Source organism: Myodes glareolus, chromosome 3, assembly GCF_982192425.1.
Source record: "Myodes glareolus chromosome 3, mMyoGla1.1, whole genome shotgun sequence".
Taxonomy (NCBI): Eukaryota; Metazoa; Chordata; class Mammalia; order Rodentia; family Cricetidae; genus Myodes; species Myodes glareolus.
The window spans coordinates 62060137-62080655 of NC_142028.1; the positions used below are offsets into that span (position 1 = coordinate 62060137).

General features: G+C 41.3%; 1 protein-coding gene across 3 annotated transcripts in view; it reads right to left on the minus strand.

The window, feature by feature from the left end:
- Eya3 (EYA transcriptional coactivator and phosphatase 3) overlaps positions 1 to 18349 on the minus strand; it is a 101235-nt gene extending 82886 nt beyond the window's left edge. Inside the window, exon 1 of one of the 3 annotated variants that reach the window (XM_048434139.3) lies at positions 18196 to 18349. The gene's annotated coding sequence lies outside the window, so the exon portion shown is untranslated. Of the gene's footprint in view, positions 1 to 6074; positions 6106 to 18195 lie in introns of those variants that run through there. The other 2 variants (XM_048434142.3, XM_048434140.3) reach the window with 2 other exon arrangements.
- Between the last annotated feature and the right edge of the window lie 2170 nt (positions 18350 to 20519).

Consider the following 20519-nt stretch of genomic DNA (forward strand, 5'->3'; position numbering starts at 1 on the left):
CAAAACACCAATGCACATAAAATAAAAATAAACAATAGCTCATCTTTTAAAAAAAATTGGTGTAGAAAAAAACAGACTATCCATACACTTGATACTGCTTACACTGTTTTTGAGTTTATCTGCTATGGGGCTGGAGAGATGGCTCAATGGTGAAAGAGTACTACTTGAGTTTATCTGTTAATCTTTCTACATATATGTATTTTTAGGGCACACCAAAGAAAATGCTATAGAGACTTCCTCAAGGAAAATGTAAATGGTTTTAAGGCTGGCAAGATGGCTTTGTGGCACAGCTACCTGCCACCAAGAGTGAGTTTCTAAATTTGAATGCCAAAACCCACATGGTGAAAAGACAGAACCAACTCCCACAGTTGTCCTATGACCTCCACGCATGCATGCGCCCCCCCCCAACAAACACATACACACACAGAAAGAGATGTGAAATTTCCTTCTAAAAATAAAAACAACACAGAGGCGGGGTGTGGAGGTGCAGACCTGTAATCCCAACACCTGGGAGATAGAAGGGGACTGTGAGTTTCCTGGGTTATGTAGCAAAGCCTTCCCCCAACAAATAAAATAAAAATAGCATACCAGTATTCAGTAATACTCAGAAACAATAATCTAAATTTGTGATCAACAAAACTTGAAGGTTTTGTTTTATTTTTGTTTTAAACTCACTAAACTACCCAGGTTGGGCTCAAAATCCTAGATTCAAGAAATCCTCCGCCTCAGCTTCCCAAAATGCTGTAACTACAGGTCAACAACACTATACCCAGCTAAACTGTTTATTAATGAGTGGACTAATTTAAGACTTTAATAGTAACTAGTCAATAATTACTATGGCAATCTTTTAAAAATATTTTTAGTGTTTATTTATGCTTGGTGGTGGCAGCACACATCTTTAATTCCAGCACTTGGGAGGCAGAGGCAAGTGGATCTCTGAGTTCAAGGCCTGTCTACAAAGTGAGTTCTAGGACAGTCAGGGCTACAGAGAAACCCTGCCTCAAAAAACTTAAAAAAAAAAAAAAGGTTGATGTGTATAACAGTGTGTCTTATGTGCCTGGCGAGACTAAAAGAGGACATTAGATCTCCTGGAACTGGAGTTACAGGCAGTTGTGAGCCACCCAACATGGGTGCTAGGAACTGAACTCAGGTCCTCTAAAAGGCAGCAAGCATTCTTAACTGCTGCATTATCTCTCCCTACCTATCATAGTATTCTTAAATATATGTACATATGTGTGTGGGAATATATATTTGAGACAGGGACAGGGTTTCTCGGTGTAACAGTCTTGGCTGTCCTGAAACTCACTCTGTAGACCAGGCTGGCCTCAAACTCACTGAGATCTGCCTGCCTATGCCTCCCAAATGCTGGGATTAAAGGTGTGAGTCACCACTGCCTGACTCTTTTTTTTTTTTTTTAATGTGCACAATGTTCTGTCTGTGTGTATGTCTGCAGGCCAGAAGAGGGCACCAGACCCCATTACAGATGGTTGTGAGCCACCATGTGGTTGCTGGGAATTGAACTCAGGACCTTTGGAAGAGCAGGCAATGCCCCTAACCTCTGAGCCATCTCTCCAGCCCTGCCTGACTCTTTTTTTTTAAAATATTTATTTATTTATTATGTATACAATATTCTGTCTGTGTGTATGCCTACAGGCCAGAAGAGGGCACCATACCTCATTACAGATGGTTGTGAGGCACCATGTGGTTGCTGGGAATTGAACTCAGGACCTTTGGAAGAGCAGGCAATGCTCTTAACCACTGAGCCATCTCTCCAGCCCCCCTGCCTGACTCTTAAATAAACTTTATATAGACCTTAAAGAATGAAAACAAAGGGGCTGGAGAGATGGCTCAGTGGTTAAGAGCACTGACTGCTCTTCCAGAGGTCCTGAGTTCAATTCCCAGCAACCACATGGTGGCTCACAACCATCTGTAATGAGATCTGGTGCCTCTTCTGGTATGCGGCATACATGGAGGCAGAATGTTGTATATATAATAAATAAATAAATAAAAAGAATGAAAACAAAACCCAAGTACCCTCTTCTAGTGACTTTTAGGATGACTGGCACTGAGAATGGAGGCTCACATCCGTAATCCCAGCACTTGGGAGGTCAAATCCCGAGCTACACTGCAAGTTTGAGGCTGGCCTGAGCTATATGAGACATATATATATGTCTCAAAAAAAAAAAAAAAGAAAGAAAGAAAAGAAAAGAAAAATTTAATTAAAAAGATGGTTGCTGTTCCAAACAGCATGATTCAACAATTAGTAGTAATATATCCTAAAGCCTACAAGTAGTTCAAAGTAAATTCTACCTTATAAAATAGGAAGCCCTAAAGAACCATGACACACACAGTGAGAAAACACCAGAAGCCATTTCTATAGTGTCCTGTTAACTGTGCTTCTTATCCGGAACCGTCAGTGAGTGGTGAAAAGTGGGTATCTGGGTCTTATACATCCGTTCTCAAAGACATGTTCTAATATTTACATGCTTCTTACTAAAAATTAGACAAAAATGGCCGGAGCACATGTGACCCTTGCACGCGTGCTTTTCCTTTCACCGCCTCACTCCTCTTCACCTCAACTATCCTAGGACACAGGTGGGATCTTGGAGTCACATGACTTAAACACTTTATCAAAGATCTACAGAAATAACACTACTGTAGGTTAAAGTAGAAACCCATTATAAAGAGACTATAGGATAACGATAATGGTTGTATATTGTGAATTCGCCTAATGTCACCAAATTTTACTTTAAAATGTTTAAAATACTCGGTGTGTTGATTTTTCTCACAAAACAAAAACAGCAGGCTAGAAAGCAAACCTAAGATCAAACCTAAAAAGTTTTTTTTTTTTTGGTCTTTTTTTTTTTTTTTTTGGTTTTTTTGAGACAGGGCTTCTCTGTAGCTTTTGGAGCCCGTCCTGGAACTAGCTCTTGTAGACCAGACTGGCCTCGAACTCACAGAAATCCGCCTGCCTCTGTCTCCCGAGTGCTGGGATTAAAGGCATCCACCACCACCACCTGGCCTAAAAAGTTCTTAAAATAGGAAATAAGTAGCTGGGAGCAGAGGTGTACAGCTTTAATCCCAGCACTGGGGAGATAGTGGCAAAAGGAGCTCTGAGTCTAGCCTGGTCTACATATTGTGTTCTGGGCCAGCCAGAGCTATAAAGACAAATTGGTATGTGAAACAGTCAGAAAAGATAAGTATAAACGTGCAGACAGCATTCACATCACATACTACCATTAGTTACAAATATATGGAGAACTAAGCCTTCAAAAATTTGAGAGGAAAAACAGAGTGTTACAGTATCCCATCTATGGAAATGAGATACTTTATGGGTGAAGAAAACAGAAGGACAGATGAGCAGATCCTGTTGTGTGAAAGAAACGCATCCAATGAAGCAACTGTAAGAAAGGTGATCTGATCTGTACAGTTATGATGGATAAAGTTTAGCACCTACACTACAAACCAAACCCCATCTATATCTACTGCTCATTGACAATTATGGGGCAAACGGAGGTTTGGTACCCGAGCCTGTCAAAAGGCACAAACAGGCAAGTGAAGAAACTGAAGATCCAGGTTGGGCAGTAGTGGCACCCCTTTAATCCCAGCACTCGGGAGGCAGAGGCAAGCAGATCTCTGAGTTCGAGGTCACCCTGATCTACACAGTGAGCTCCAGGACAGCTAAGGATAAACAGAGAAACTCTCTGGGGTAGCAGGGGTTGGAGGGGGGAAAGACTCCAAATTTGGTAATTTGTCATGGCAGACAGAGAAAACAAATAGTTAAGAATTTTGGGTTTTGGTTGTTTTCTTTTAATTTCCTGGGCTTGCTGGCTATCTCCTGGCTACTGAATGAAATACACAAGCTTTAAAAAAAAAGAAAAAAAAGGAAAACGTGTGGAAATAACAGAATGTGGCAGCACAGTCAACCGACCAAATACTTCTAAACAAAGCAGGAAGCTGGGTGTGGTGATATGCCTCTGTAACCCCTGACTTAGGAGGCAGAAGAATGAGGAGTTCAGGGTCACCTTCAGCTACAGAGAGAGTTATACAGAGGCCAGTTATAATATACTCTATAGTAGTAAAATGTCAAGTGTTATCCAGGCTTGTTCTCCTATCCCAGACTCCATTGTGCTTATTTCAAGTGTTCTCCTAGGGCAGAAAGGACTCGGTAACAGGGAGAAGGTAAACAACCAGCAGCTTAGGGTGTTAAAAACACTGTGTCCTTGAGAACAGCTAGAAGGTAACAAATAGACTTTACTATTGCTTATCCTGTGCACACAAATGTCGACAGAGGGAACAAGTCAGCTCAGCCATGGGAAGCTGAAAAAGACCTCTGTGCAGGAATGCCAGCTAACTGCCTCATCTTCCCCAAGTTTTAAGCCCTGACTTGATGATGCCTTTGTTTGGCACAGTTGGGGGCATCCGATCTGATCATGTTTCGCTACCTGCTCTTTACTATTTGGTCTTTTACTTCTGTTTGCTATGTAAATAAACTCACTCATCTGAAACTGAAGCATGGTTATTATGAACCATTCTTTGGACATACAGGAACAGCAGTCCAGGCAATATAAGATCTTATTTAAAGAAACAAAAATGGCCAGGAGGTAATGATGCAAGCCTTTAATCCAAGCACTCAGGTGGCAGAGGCAAGTGGATCTCTATGAGTTTGAGACCAGTCTGGTCTACAAGAGCGAGTTCCAAGACAGGCTCCAAAGCTACAGAGAAACCCTGTCTCAAAAAAACAAAAAACAAAAAATAAAAAAAAAAATGAAAGAAAAAAAGAAACAAAAACGGTAACAAAAAAAGGAGGGAAACAGAACCATAAAACACTCAAAAACATTTCGAATAACTGGAAATTTTGTCTAACAAATTTTGCATATAACTCCAAAGTTAGCATCCCGTATTTATGCTGAGTCCAATTCTAAATTTAAACACAAGAAATAAATACTCAATCAGTAACACTGACAATTTCAGGTACTCTGTTGTCTTGATGAATCTTAGAGTTTTCTGATGCCTTAAGAACAAACTCAAGTCAGGTGGTGTCTTTAATCCCAGCACTCAAGAGGCAGAGACAGTAGGACCTCTGTGAGTTCAAGGCCAGCATGGTTTACAGAGCAAGTTCCAGGACAAGCTCCAAGGTTACAGAGAAAGAAAACCTGTCTCAAACTACTCCCCAAATTTTTGTTTTAAAGACAGGGGCCCAAGTAGGTAAGCATACCAAATACAGGAATTACAGGCATAAACCATCACACCTGGCTTAATTGTTTAATCTTAAAACACTGGAATTAGGGGTTATAAACTTCAAAGGCCACTTCTCATTAGGCTCCACTCCTAAAGTTCTCCAGCTAGGGAACAAGTCATGGCCATCTCTTTCATAATATTAATTTCCAAAGATGACCGATAATCTGGGTTATAAGTCTAACCAGTTTTACTTAGAGGAGGTAGATGAGCATCTCTGTTCATCTGTTTCTGTATACAGGTTCTAATAATTTACATCCACCTCTCCTGACTACAAGATGAACGACACATGCCCTAGTCTCAGCACCAAGGTAGCAAAAACAGGAGGACTGCAAATTCAAGTGGGATGAGGACTATGTAGTAAGACCCTAACATCAAGGGAAGGAGGCAAGAACAGGAAAAAAGTGGGAGGGAGGAGAGAGTAGTGAGTGAGGCAATGTTAGAAGGTAAGTTTGCTTTCTGAATACGAATTTATTTCTTCTAAATATCACAAAAAAATTACGTGGGATGTAGCTGCTCTCCTATGCCAGGACGAGTGTCAGCAAGTTAATGACTGGTAGTACTGGTAAGGAGTCTGGGGAAGCAACAATGGTCAAGCAAGAAAATGGCATGATTTCATCTTTACTCACTAAATGCTATCGTGAACGGATAGTACAGAAATAGATGCTTGCCTGCCATGGGCAGAGCCTTCGACATCTTTTAAGAATGTTCCCAGGTAACAACAGATGCTCAAAACTGAGAGCAATGGCCAAGAGACTTGAGGAATGCCCCAGGCGCCTTCCACTCTGGTTAGTGCGTTGGTGTCTGGTAAGTCTACATATGCTTCAATTTCTCACCTAGCTTCTCCATCTAGTTCTTATTCAGTCTCCTTTGGGTCTTATTTTTTCAAACTCCATTAAAGTCGCATCAGCTGAAGGCAATGTTTCTACCTTAAAAAAAAAAAAACAAAACTAAAATACATACCAGAATATCCTTTCAGAATCCTTTTATTTCCAGCCCTACAGAAGGATGCAGAAATATCCCGTGGACCTATACTCAGCCCTTAATACCTCCTTTAGGGTGGTTCTAAGAGAGGCTTCAAGCTGCCATAACCTGGGCAACAACACAAATCACATGGGGCAGAGGGCACGACACACACCTGCAACCACCACTTTCTGCAGGCAGACAAAAGTCACCACATGCAAGGCAACTCCTATAAATATCAGCCCAAGTCAACTGACTGGTAAAACTGGTGAGACCTTCTGGCTCCTTTATTTGGAGGCATGAAGGACAGACATGCTTTAATATTGTCAGCTGTAGGAATATTTATGCTAACTTTACACTGAGAAGAATATATCGTAATTACTGAGAAAGTTACAGACTTAGGTTATATTAAATTCTTGTAAGAATATTTTAGGAATATAGTAAGAACAAGAATTACTTTTACAATTTCTAATTTTACTTCTTGGAAAATCATCCTTAAAGTTGTCTATAAAACCGTCTCTAAGGTTGTCGGTCAGTGGTAGCACACACTTTTAATCCCAGCACTCAGGAGGCTGAGACAGGTAGAGCTTGAGTTTGGGACCATTCTGGTCTACAGAGCGAGTTCAAGGACAACATGGGCTATATAGAGAAACCCTTTTTCAAAAAATCAAAACAAAGGGCTGGAGAGATGGCTCAGCGGTTAAGAGCATTGCCTGCTCTTCCAAAGGTCCTGAGTTCAATTCCCAGCAACCACATGGTGGCTCATGAACCATCTGTAATGAGGTCTGGATCCCTCTTCTGGCCTTCAGGCATACACAGAAACAGAATATTGTATACATAAAAATAAATAAATATTTAAAAAATAAAAAAAATATAAAAAAATATCAAAACAAAGAAAACTGTCTCTAGGGGCTGAAGAGATGGCTCAGTGGTTAAAACCACTGGCTGTTTGTCCAGGGGACTTGGTCTATTTCCAGCACTCACTTGGCAGCTCACAATGTCTACGACTCCAGTTCCAGGGAACCTGATACCCTCATAAGACAAAACACCAATGCACATAAAAGAAAAATAAATCATTAAAAATCACAAACACATGCACACACATATATACACATGCAAGCATACCACACACATGCACAAGGGGGAAATACAAGTTTAGTAACAACTAAGTCCAACAATTCCATTCCTTCTAACATGCCTTAAGACCTCTTGAGTTTTCAGTTTGTCAGTTTTAGAATTTCTCTGATTTTCAAGACTTCAGAACCCCAAACTCCAAAACATTTCCTTTATTCTTTAATTCACAACCTTAACAGTTCTCAGAGAATTACATTTTTTCAGTAGGAGCTGCAATTGGACACATAATATTACACTTTGGCATGAATATTCCAAAAATACATTGCTTCTAGTTATATAAAAATACATACTCCATTCCATGTATTATCTGATCTACACGTCAGCTAGGGCTCCAGTATTTGAACAGCATCAACCATCAAAACTAAGGTTTTCAAAAGTCTGTATTCTAATTGCTGAAAGAACTAAGAAACCTACATCGGTTTGTTTTATTAATTTTTATTTCTCCAAATGCATTTACTACTTCAAAGGTCTACAAACAAAACCCATCACTCTCACTCCCCATGCCGTCCCTGAGCTCACAAAGAGAACGGCAGTGAAGGGAGATTTAATAGTGTGCCTTTTCAACAAAGTTAATCTCTAAGAGCAGCAGAGCTGACAAGCGTGAGATACTGGAGACACACACTTTGGGACCAGACTACCAGCTCTGACAGTAACCATGAAACCTTAGATAAGGCCTGCTGGATCTCAGTCACTTCTGAGATTTGTGTGAAACAGGAATAACTACCTTTCTTTTTTCTTTTCTTTCTTTTTTTTTTTTTTTTGGTTTTTTTTTTGGTTTTTCAAGACAGGGTTTCTCTGTAGTTTGGAGCCTATCCTGGAACTAGCTCTTGTAGACCAGGCTGGCCTTGAACTCACAGAGATTCACCTGCCTCTGCCTCCCAGTGCTGGGATTAAAGGTGTGTGCCACCACCATCCGGCTATAACTTTTTTCTTTTAAGGACTAAATGTGTTAATATCTGTAAAACGTAAGTGCAGGTTAGCACATAATACTCATGATGTATTTGTTTAGAAACAACTTTGAAGGGCTGGAGAGATGACTCAGCAACCTAGAGCTCATACTGCCTTTCAGAGGACCTGAGTTTAATTCCCAGCACCCATGAGATGGCTCACAGCTGCATGCTAACCCTCTTCTGGTGTCCTCAGGCAACAGCACTCACAATATATGCCTACACATATATACATAATCACAAAATTTAGATTAAAAATAAAATCTTTGAACTAAGAACATTAAAACCATTAAGAGCAAGGTCCAAATAATAAGAAATTACTATGAAAAATTAGGTAAGATGGACCTGCAGAACTGCTTATCTTTGTCACACGGCTTTGATTCTAAAACTCCACACAAGATCTTTCTATACAAATCTTCAAGAAAGGATGCTTCCAAACTTCTGAACGATTTAACATGCCAATCACCATGTTTTTATTCAGCATATATATAAGACACCACAGTCAAATATTCCCAGGAGATCCAAAATATGAGCTCATAGTACCAATAGCTAGCATTTATAGAATGCTTTTTATGGATCACTCACTGTTCTAAGTACCTTTATACACTACTGTTTTCATTTTTCCATTATGCTTGTAACACAAGAACCATTTACGATCATCACTGGTCTACAGATGGGAAAACTAAAGGCACAGCAGGTAACCTGCTCAAGGATATATACCTAAGAAGTCAGCAACTGGAACTCAAGGTCAGGCAGGTTTATTTTCCAAGTCAGAGCTCTCAATCCATAACTCTGTATCTCACAGACAAAATGAACGATTGTAAACGCTGAGTGATGTAAAAATGTACGCTATGTATGCCACAGTCACCAGTAGCCAGCGCTGACAAGACAGGACCAGGACGCTGGGGAGAAGGCGAGTTTTCTTCTCCCCTTCCGGCTCTCATTCCCCAGTTCTCCACAATTGCTTGGCAGCGTTAAGTGCGGCCTTCAGCAAGCCTGCTGTGAATTTGAGGCCAGCCTGTGTATAGCAGTTAACACTCAAAAAGAAAAAAAATGAGGTAGTAACTAATTAAATGCAAAAAGTTGGCTATGTGTGCTGACCTCACATCACTAATGGCTCGGACAGGACAGCAATGTTACAATCTACACCTTCCCTTCTGCTTTAAGATTTCAAAAGCTGAACAGGGACGTGGATGTGATCCACCACTGCAGACCCTAACAGTGACCTCACACAGATGAGCAACTGCTCCATTCCCTCAGCCCTCTTTTCTTGGTTTTAAAGCCTAGAGTAGAGATTAAAAAAAAAAAAAAAAAAAAGAGGGAGAAATAAAGCAGCTTTGCCCCCTCCTGACTAAATGCCATAACAAAAATGATGCCTCTGAAAAGCACCGAACAGGCCTAAACTTTGACTGTTATGCGAAAACTAAGAAAGGATTCTTCTGATGGGTGCACGATAAACCAGACGCTTCACAACCTCAGTACTCAGGACTTCTGCAGGCCATTTTTTATTTTGTTTTTTAAGTGTTTTATTGGCATATATTAGTTATACACAGGGGCTAGAGAGATGCGTAGCAGTTAAGATTGTATTCTGCTCTTGCAGGACTTGGGCTCTGTTCCCAGCACCCATATAAACAGCTCATAACTGCCTGTAACTCCAGTTCCGATGGATCTGACAGCCTTTGTCCTGAGGGCGCTTGTACACATGTGCTACACAAAATCTCATGCAGCTACAGACACAAACACATGAAAGTTATACATATAAATTATGCACAGGACTGGGTTTAACTATGACAGCTTTATGCATGCATGTAAAAACATTTTGATTATGTTCACCCCTCACAGTTTGTTTTTTGAGACAGGGTATCATGTAGCCCAGACTGGCCTTGAACGCTATTTGTAGTTGAGGATGGCTCTTTTAACTCCTGATTTTCCTGCCACTATCTCCCAAGCTAGGACTGTATGCACCGATGGTTTACTGAGGTTAAAATCATGGTTCACTAGGGTCCCCTCTCAATTGTTTTACACATTTATTTGACTAAAATCCTTACCTAATCAAGGTAACTTTCAGAGGTCAAAATCTAGTAAACGCAGAGCTGTAGAGATGACTCAACCGCTAAGAGTGTGCACTGACAGATGCGAGTTTAGTTCCCAGCACCCTAGTCCAACAGCTCCCAACTGCCTGTAACTCCAGCTCCAGCAGGAATCGAATGCCTCTAGCCTCTGAGGGCACCTGCAATAGTGAACATATACCCACTAGAAGACATGCAACTCACATAATTTAAAATAAATCTTCTGGCTGGGAGGTGGTGGTGCACACCTCTAATCCCAGCACTCAGGAGGCAGAGGCAGGTGGATCTCCGTGAGTTCGAAGGGAGCCTGGTCTACAGAGCTAGATCCATGACAGTCAGAACTACACAAAGAAACTTTGTCTCAAAAGAAAAAAAAATCAAAAACATAAATCTCTCCCCAAATCCAGTAAACCCACAAATTTAATCCCCCCAAAAACTAATGTACAAAAGTTAGAACTAGAACTTTTCAATAGCGGTACACTGTATTATAAATACTCACAACATTGTGACTTGAGGCAACCAGCAGCCTATTTAAATGAAGTATAATAAACAGAAAACACTGCAATTCATCACCAGTGAACTGTTTCACTGAACTCACTTTGAATACTGGCATGTACATATATGTGCGTAAAACTGTAACAATGTAACATGCATCTACAGTGTACCATGACCAAAACCTTGAAAGCCACTTTGTCACAAACAAAAACTGACCTATCAAAAAGGGAATGAAGGGCCTGCAAGAAGGCTCGTCAGGTAAAGGCACTTGCCACCAAAGCCCAGTGACCTGGGTTTCCGCTGGAAACTCACACAAAGAGACAACAAATCCCACCAAGTTGTTCTGTAACTGCCATACAACATGCTGTAAAACAGGTGCAAGAGCGCGCGCGCACGTGCGCGCACACACACACACACACACAGAGATAAATGTAAAAAAAAAATTAAGGAGTGAATTATCTACTTCAAATTATATCCTCAAGTTTTGACAGTTCAATAAATTAGTTTCATTAATATCTACTTTTTTTTTAAGACCTCATTATGTAGCCCTGGCAGGCCTGAAACTCAGAGTTCCACCTCTCTCTGCCTCCTACATTAAAGCATATGCCATTGCATCTGAGTGAAGTAAGCCTCTGAGGAAAAAAAGACCTCAAGTAGACATAAAATCGCTAATTTAAGTTATTACTTTAAATAGGATGGTCTTAATGAGATGGTTATATTTAATTTTGCAAAAACTTTCAATTTTGGAAATGAAATCATAAGTCGGCAGAAATCTGTTTTAGCCTTGTTTTATATTCTAAAGTTCATAAACTAAGACGAGGGAATACTAACAGTTGAGGCTATTATACAAGCTTATTCAATATGCTAAGGCTAAAGAAAGTGACTTGACTATTTTTTTTTTTTACTTCTGTTGGTGGTGTTTTTTTTTTTTTGTTTTTCACAAAAGGGTTTTTCTGTGAAACAGTCCTAGATGTCCTAGAACTTGCTCTGTAGACCAGGCTAGCCTCAAACTCTGAAGAGATCCGCCTGCCTCTGCCTCCAGACTGCTGGGATTTAAAGACGCGCACAGGCACCACCACCCTATTTTCTATTTCTAATTATGTTTCTGGGAGAGTTAAAAAGTACAGGCAGTGACAAGTTTGCAATCTACCTTAAGCCAGCGTTCATAAACAACCAGGCAAACTTTCTGATAGGGTTGCCACCCAAATCAGTCCCCTGGGGGGCTAGAGGGGCAGGTGGCTGGCTCAGCAGCTAAGAGTATGAGTTCCAGGGCATAGTGGCGCACAACTTTAATCCAGCACTCCAGAGGAAGAGGCAGGTGGATCACTGTGAGTTCGAGTTCAGCCTGCTTTGAGTTCAGTCCTGTAACCTATAACTGCAGCTCCAAGAATCCCACACCTCTAATTGTTCCTACATTTATGTGGACATACGCACATTCAGACACACAAGCAGACATATACTCAAAAATAAATATTTAATTAAAAGCTGTGATACTGGCCGGGTGCACACCTTCAATCTCAGTACTGCAGAGACACAGACAGGCAGATCTTCGTGAGTTGAGGCTAGTAGAGTGAGCTCTAGGTCAGCCAAAGCAACACAGAGACACTCAAAAAGAAAAAAGTAATCATTTGTTTCAAATTGCCTTTTAAACCTTAAACTTTTACAGTTCCTTTATGATGCAGAAGACTAAAAATAGTAGTCTCTTGAACAACAGCAAAGAAAAAAAAAGGTTAGGAAGTTGAAACTATGAAAACCAAATTCAAATCTGCTTAAGTAGCTTTGTTACTTTGGGTAAGTTATATACTCTGTACTCTGTTTCTTCATATGGAAAATTAGAATATACTCATAATGCTGTTAGAGGTGGAGTGGTGGAGTTAGTAATGTATGAACCATTTAGAAGAGAATAATACCTGACATAATTGTCATGTAGTGTTTTGTTTTGTCTGTTTGTTTAAAGACAAAGTCTTGCTGTGTCTGCCCAGGCTCAGCAGGAACTCACAATCACCATGTCCAGCCATATCCTGGTACTGCAGACACAAGGCATCATGCCCACCTGAACTCACTTCTTTCTTTATTTCTCCTCTTTTATCTTTTTATGTATTTTGTTTGTTTACTATTTTACTACAGATTTTTATAGGTCAATTGTTTAAAAAAATCAACAAATGAAGATTATTTGTACTTACAAAGAATAAAATCTTTCTATTAAACTGTGATAGAGACTCAAACAATAATCTTAAAACTCTAAAATGATTTCAAAACAGTCGGAAATCATATATCTAGTTTTAAAAATCATAAGCCATTTTCACTGGTGAATGAAACATTTTTAGGTCTAAAAGTTCATTTTCTGAGAGCTTAGTTTCTATTTTTAGTTTGGTTTGATTTTTCTGAGACAGAATCTCACTCAAACTCACCAAAATTTCTACCTCCTCCCAAGTGCCAGGCTTACAAATATGCACAATGTTCCTCTTAAAGTAGTTTAATTCTAATTATGTTAAGTCTTTATTTAACTCAGAAATTTATAAACAAGATGAGATTCGGAGTTTAATATAATTGCTGGTCCTATACAAGAGCATCTGATTCATGTAAGCAATCCAAATATGTAATATTATAATGAACACACTAGACATCCAATTTATATTTACTGAAAGAACTGTACTACAAAGATTAGTGTTCACTATTTTACTGGAAGAAAAAAAATCTAGCTGGTACAAATATTAACCAAAGTAATAAGTTAAAGTGCATCCACCACAATCTGTAGGATCTATGAGATATTAAATACTATCTACACTGGACTGGTCTGTTAACTCATTTAAAATAAACCACTATTAGGGTACACATGGTGGCACATGCCTGTAATCCCAACATTTGGGAGAGGGAGGCAGGAGGTTAAGAGGTCAAGGTCATCCTTATCTATATAGGGAGTTGGAGGCAAGACTGGGTTACGCTCCATCTCAAAAGAAAAAAAAAGTCAGATTTAAATTATAGATTTCTTGTGATTTAAAATAATTCTGCATGCTCAAAAGGCGGAAACATTAAAGATAAATATTATGAGTTCTTTGCTTTAAGTTTCTGGTTTTATTATTATTTTGGGGGAAGAGTGAGTTTTTCAAGACAGGGTTTCTCTTTACAGCCCTGGCAGTCCTAGAACTCGTTCTATAGACCAGGTCACAGAGATCTGCCTGCCTCTGCCTCCCAAGTGCTGGGATTAAAAGTGTGTACTTTCATCACCTGGCTTAAATGTCTAACTTTTAAATTTACTATAAATAAAATACTTCAGGGAGGGGATAAAAAAAACACCCCAAAACTTCCACATTTACTAACTAGAAACCTTATAACTTGGGTCAATTCAATGGCTCCAAGATGGAATGTTCCATCATGTGCTATGTTCTCTAATGTAAAACATAAAATCCAGCTCTTTTTCTTAGTACTTTACTGTAATTTCAATGCTTTGCTATAAACTATTTACGAGCATTTATGGAACAATAACCCAATCCTAAGTCTGGACATTTCTATTTGAACTAGCCTTCTTCCATTTATTTTTTTTAAATAATCTATTTACTCTTACTTTATGCACATTCGTGTTCTGCCCACAAGCATGTCTGTGTGAAGGTATCAAATCTTGGAGTTACAGATAGTTGTTAGCTGTCACATGGGCACTGGGAATTGAACCCGAGTCCTCTGGAAGAGCAGTCAGTGCTCTGAACCACTGAGCATCTTTGCAGCCCTCCATTTAAATGATGCACAAACTACAATAATATATAATCACCTGCAATACACAAAAATCTTTTAGACAAATAACTACTAAAAAGTAAGCTTCATGAGAGCCTTTTTATTTGTGGTAAGAGAGAAGATGAAGTCATGAAGTAGTGTAGGCAATCACAAATTCAAACACAGTGGTAAGGACAGGTTGGAGGTATATTTTGCTTCTCAAATATTTAAAATTGCATCATCATTTAAATATCATAGAACACAAGGGAAAAAATAAAACATTTGTGACAAAGTACAGTAACAAGTAAGTTAACAAAAATAACCACCAAAATGATCAAGCCAAAGCAAGAACGCATGGTAGGTATAAAACATGCAGGAATGCTTTCTACATTAAGCTCTCAGACTTAAACTAAAACAATTGTAAGGTAGAAATTGCTATAGAAAATCAACAGTGAAGGTATGTGGTGGTGACACACGTCCTTTATTCCAGCACTCTGGAGGCAGAGGCAGGCAGATTTCAGTGAGTTCGAGGCCAGCCTGGTCTATAGAGCAAGTTCCAGGGCAGCCAGTCTCTCGTTGGCATCTGTGGTGGTTTGAATGAGCTCATGTTTAGATACTTGGTCCTCAATGAAACAGTTTGGGAAGGATTGGGAGATGTCTTGCTGGAGTAGGGATGGCCTTCTTGAAGGAGGCATTGAGATTTCTAAAGGCAGCGACCAGGCTCAGTCTCAAGTTCTTGTACATTCTCTCCTGTCTGTTTCCTGCCATGCTCATGGATTAACCCTTTAAAACTTTAAGCAAGCCCCCAATTTAATGTTTTCTTTTGTAAGAGTGGCCTTGGTCACGATGTCTCCTCACAGCAGCAGAACAGTAGCCAAGACAGCAGTCAAGTAAGAAAGGCACGTTTTTCGTACCTAGAAAGTCTGGTCTATCAGTGTTCTGTCCCAAGTCCAGGAATGTGAGCATGGCTGCTCCAGTGGCAGTAGAGAAGCTTCATTTCATTTACAGATGTCTATGTAGAATTTAGACCACAACACGACTGTATCACTTTTAAAAAGCTAACTTCTACTTCTGTATTGTTAGTTTCTCTAGTCCCTTTTAAACGGCAAATCAACATTACAGATTTTGTTTTTTTATTTTGGAGACACAATCTGGCCTGGAACAAACAATAGCTACCTGCCTCTGCCTCTCAAGTGCAAAGCTTAAAAAGGAATGTGCCACCATGCCTAGGTCATGGCATAGATCTTTGATCCTATGAGTTTTAATCCTATAGCCTAAATCCATCAATATGGTCCACCAAATACTATATTGTGCTCACTAGTCCACAGCTTGCAAAGAACTAAAACTTACCACTCCAAATGCAAGTGCAAGACTTCTTTTAAAAAAAAACCAATCTTGGCCGGGCGGTGGTGGTGCATGCTTTTAATCCCAGCACTCAGGAGGCAGAGAGGCAGACGGATCTTTGTGAGTTCGAGGCCAGCCTGGTCTACAAGAGCTAGTTCCAGGACAGACTCCAAAGCTACAGAGAAGTCCTGTTTCAACAGCCAAACAAACAAACAAAAAGAAAACCCAATCTTGGTGGGCTGGAGAGATGGTTCAATGGTTAAGGGAACAAGCTGCTCTTCCAGAGGACCCAGGCTAGAAGTCCCAGTACCCACATGACAGCTCACAACCATCTGTAACTTCAGTTCAAGGGAATCTGAAGCCCTCTTCTGGTCTCCTCTGGCATCAGGCACTTATACACAATTAAATTTAAAAAAGGAAAATAAATAAAAGACTTTGGAAAAAAATCACCATTAATTCTTAAAGCTGGGTATCATGAAGGAGTACATTTGAACTCTGAATTTCCTTTGGCTATAGATCATTAAAATCTCACTAGGTTTGGACCGAAAATAAGCTTAAGAAACAGTCAAGCATGATGGTAGAGGCCTGTAATCCAGAATTTAGAAGGTGGAGGTGAGAGGATCAGGAAGGAGTTCAGGGCCATCCTCAGCTACACAGCAAGCCTGGCCAGCCTGAGTCAAAACACCACAAAAAAGGGGAGGAAGAAGGGGGGAAAGGTAAAGAAGAGGAGAAAAGAAATATAAAGTTTAGAAGTAAGAAGAGTTGAAAGCTGTATGCCAATTATATTTTAAAAAGAAATATTCTTCAAACCTAGGGGCAAAGTCGTCACTGGAGCCAGCCACGGTTACTGGGGTTGTTTTCAAAGATGGGAAATGAGGCAGTCAGGCTGATCTTCCAGGGTAAATACAAGGTGGAGAAATAAATTTCATAGGGGCTTCCCTCACCAGTTAAATCCTGAAAGCCAACGAGAAGGGTCTTTCTCTGTGGCATCCAGGACTAACATGGATAAGCTCCAAAGTTCTTTGCTAAAAATAGGTGAAGAGAGCAGCCCAATTTTGGACTAAGCCAGGCTATGCTACACTCTCACATGTGTATATGAGGAGAACTCAGCCAAGAAAAACCAATGATAAACGTTGGATTTGTTCTGTTCATGTTAAATTATTAATACTGAATTTTAGACATACAAAAGAAAATGACGGCTGCAATAAAATGCTACTAACACCCAAAACCTGAGAGGGTGGGGAATTATCCAAACCTGTACCTCTAGATACAACTCTACATTACAAAATTTGAGAAAGAGGATACTAACCATTATTAAGTCTAATCTCTTTACATTATAGATCACTAAAAAATCTCCAGGGAATGTAAGGTGCCTTTGTCTTTAATCTCAAGACAAGAAAATCATGGTTCCTAAACTATGCTGGCAACACTAAAAAGTTAAAAGAACATTCTAAGAGGTAATGCCTGGCTTATAAGGAAAATTACTTTGAGTTACAGTAGCGAATGCTAGCAGAAAACAGCATGGCCACACTACGACGTTCTAAAAGTGAAGTTTATAAAGCCAGGGCTGGTAATCGCCCAGCAAACGCGGTCCTCCGTCCCAACACCTGTCCTCTAACTTAAAATCCGTGCCGAGCGCAGAGCATCCGCATTCTGGCCTCAGCTGTGCACATCCATTCTCGCGGGGCAGAGGACACAAAACGGACAGGACGTACTCGGGACCTGTCAATGAACAAGACCACACAAGCCCGACGGCGAGCCCGCCACCTGTTCGCTGCTCTTCCGAGAGCCCGGAAAGCTAAGGCAGAGCGAGGAACCGGGAACGCCTTTGTTCGCAAACTAGAGAAGCGAGCGGGGTTCGGTCCAACCCTGCGCCTCGGGGCAAAAGTTGCCCCGGGCAGGAAAAGTCGATCCTGACTGTGGCTCGGAGGGAGCCCTCGTCCCGTTCCGCAAAGGCAGGCGAAACTCTCTTGTCATCTACCAGTCCCTGGAGGGGGCAAGGGTCACAGGTGAGGAGAGCAGGGTGACGGAGCTGAACCCCAACACTCCCGGCTCTCAACACACCGGTGCAGAGGCAGAGGCCGGGCTGAGGCGCTGAGGTGAGTGAGAAGGGAGGGGCGAGGCCAGCGTGACGGGAAAGGCTCGAGGGGAGACCGACAGGGACAAGGGGCCGGCGGAGGGACCCCCCCACCCAGCAGAACAGGGGAAGAACTCTTCAGCCGTCGCCCTGCGGGCTGCACCCGAGCCGCCGCGCTCACACCCTGGCGGCGGCAGCGGCGGAGACGGCGAAGACTCACCCGAAGGCTGCAGACGCCCCACGGCACAACATGGGACCGCTACGGACCCACTCTGGAACTAACAGAGTGGCGGAAACCGCGGCGTTAGCGTGACCCGGATGAGCATCCCTAGGAACCGGAAGTAGCCGTACGGGGCCGCCTCACAATCCACACCTCGTTCCGCCCGAACCCTGAGTACGCGTCAGGCTTCTCGGGGCGGGGAAAGGCCCAGGCCCAGGCCCCGCCCACGTTGCCGACGGAGGTCGACGTTTGAGTCCCGGAATCCCATGTTCTTGATGTCTTATTCTGAGCGCAGGAAGGTGGTGCTGCAGCCGCCCACTATTCCCTGCCCTCCCCCTCACCAAAATAAAGTCTCATTACGTAGCTCAGGTTGGTCTCGAACTCACGATCCTCTTCCTTAAGCCAAGGGCTAGTATTACAGGCTTGTGCCTCCACGTTAACAGCTCTCATTTTTTTAAAAGTAAGTTTTTTAAAAAAGCGTGTGATTTCTACGGTAAAGGGATGGTGAGGCTGGAATACCGGCTGTGATTCCTAAATTTAGAAAAGCTAGGAGAGAAAAATGGGAAGTTTTGAAGACACTCGGAAGACTAACTCAAAGTGAACGTTTTTATCCGAAATTTTAGTTTGTGCCTAGTAGCACGTTACACTTGCAGTCACCTTCATTGTGTGCACATTGTTGCCAGGAAGTTTTTGCTTGCTTGTTTGGTTGGGTTTTTTGTTTAGTTTTTTGGTTTTTCGAGACAGGGTTTCTCTGTGTAGCCCTGGCTGTCCTGGAACTCGCTTTGTAGACCAGGCTGACCTCCTGGAACTCAAAATTCTGCCTGCCTCTGCCTACCAGTTGTTGGGATTAAAGGCATATGGTATATACCACCACCACACGCAGAGGAACTTTTTTTTTTAATGCTTCATTAATTTTAAACTACAACTCAAGTGTGGGCAAGAAATGGACGTGGAAACAGGTTTTCTAGAGTCTTCAGTGTATTCAGTCTCAGAGACCCTCAAGAAAAAGGACCCAAAATTGCAAATACAGTATTAGATTAATCACAAAGTTTGTTTAAAAAGCTATCTTTTAGATACAAATAAAAAGGAAAAAAATTTATTAACTGCTTCTATTTCAATAATTTTCTAAGCAACTATTTTGGTAAAATTCTTAACCCTTCTTTCTCAAACACCACATCTAATTAGCTCAGTCAGTAGATGCTGCCTTCAAAGTCTTGGCAGAACTTGACCCTTGGCCACCTGCGTGGGTATAAGTAACAGTCCATCTGTGACTGAGTGTCCTCTTTATACACTTGCTCTCCTTCGCTCCTCACCCAGAACAGAAGTCTCTGTTAAAGCCTTAATCAGATCACGAGCTTCTTCCAATGACTTTCTATCGCAGGGCGGAAGCTATAATCTTTGCATGGCCTACAGGACCCACAAGACTTAATTCTGTCAAGGAGAATGCTTGCCTCTTCTTGAACTTCCTTTTGTCACCTCTTCACTTAAGATGCCCTGGCCTTAAGTGGTGGTGGTGCACATCTTTAATCCCAGTTCCAGAAAGCAGAGGCAGGTAGATCTTTAGCCAGACTGGTCTACAGAATGAGTTCCAGGATAGCAGGACTCCGCAGTGAAGCCATCTTGGAAAAAAGGCACTGGCCTCCTCTGCTGCTCTTCAAGCCTGCAGGTAGGCTGGGGCGCTATCTGCTATCTACTACCGCTGCCTGGAATGCTTTTCCCTCATACACCTGCATCACCCACCCTGCCATCTCCTTTACATCTTCATTCAAAGGTGCCTTCTCAGGGAGACCGTCTCTGACACTGTACTTTAAATGGTGTGGCGGTTTGAACTGTACTTTAAATGGTATGGCGGTTTGAATAGGTATGGCCCCCATAGACTTCACAGCAATAAAAACCCCAAAACAAACAGGAGCACTATTATCTTCCTTGGACTTTCTTACACCCCCCCCCCCAGTGATTTTTCTTGTGACATTTGTCCAAGTTGCTTGTGGATTTGGCTTACTGTCTTCCTGCCTATGAGAATATAAGCTCCATGAGGGCTTGGATTTTGGTTTGGAGGGGGGGGTATGGTTTTTTGGGGGGTTTGTTGTTTTTGTTTTTTTCTGAAATAAGGTCTCCTATGGCCCAGGCTAACCACCTAGATTTGTGATTGAAAGTAGAACTGAATTTGTCATTCTCCTCCTCCCTTTCTTGAATCTCTGGTGTGCACCCCCATGTCCAGCTTGAATGTTTATTTTTTGTGGGTGTTTTAGCCCTAGAACACAATAAGTCACATAGTAAACACCCAATGATTGCATGTTGAATGAAAAGATAAATTAATTGCT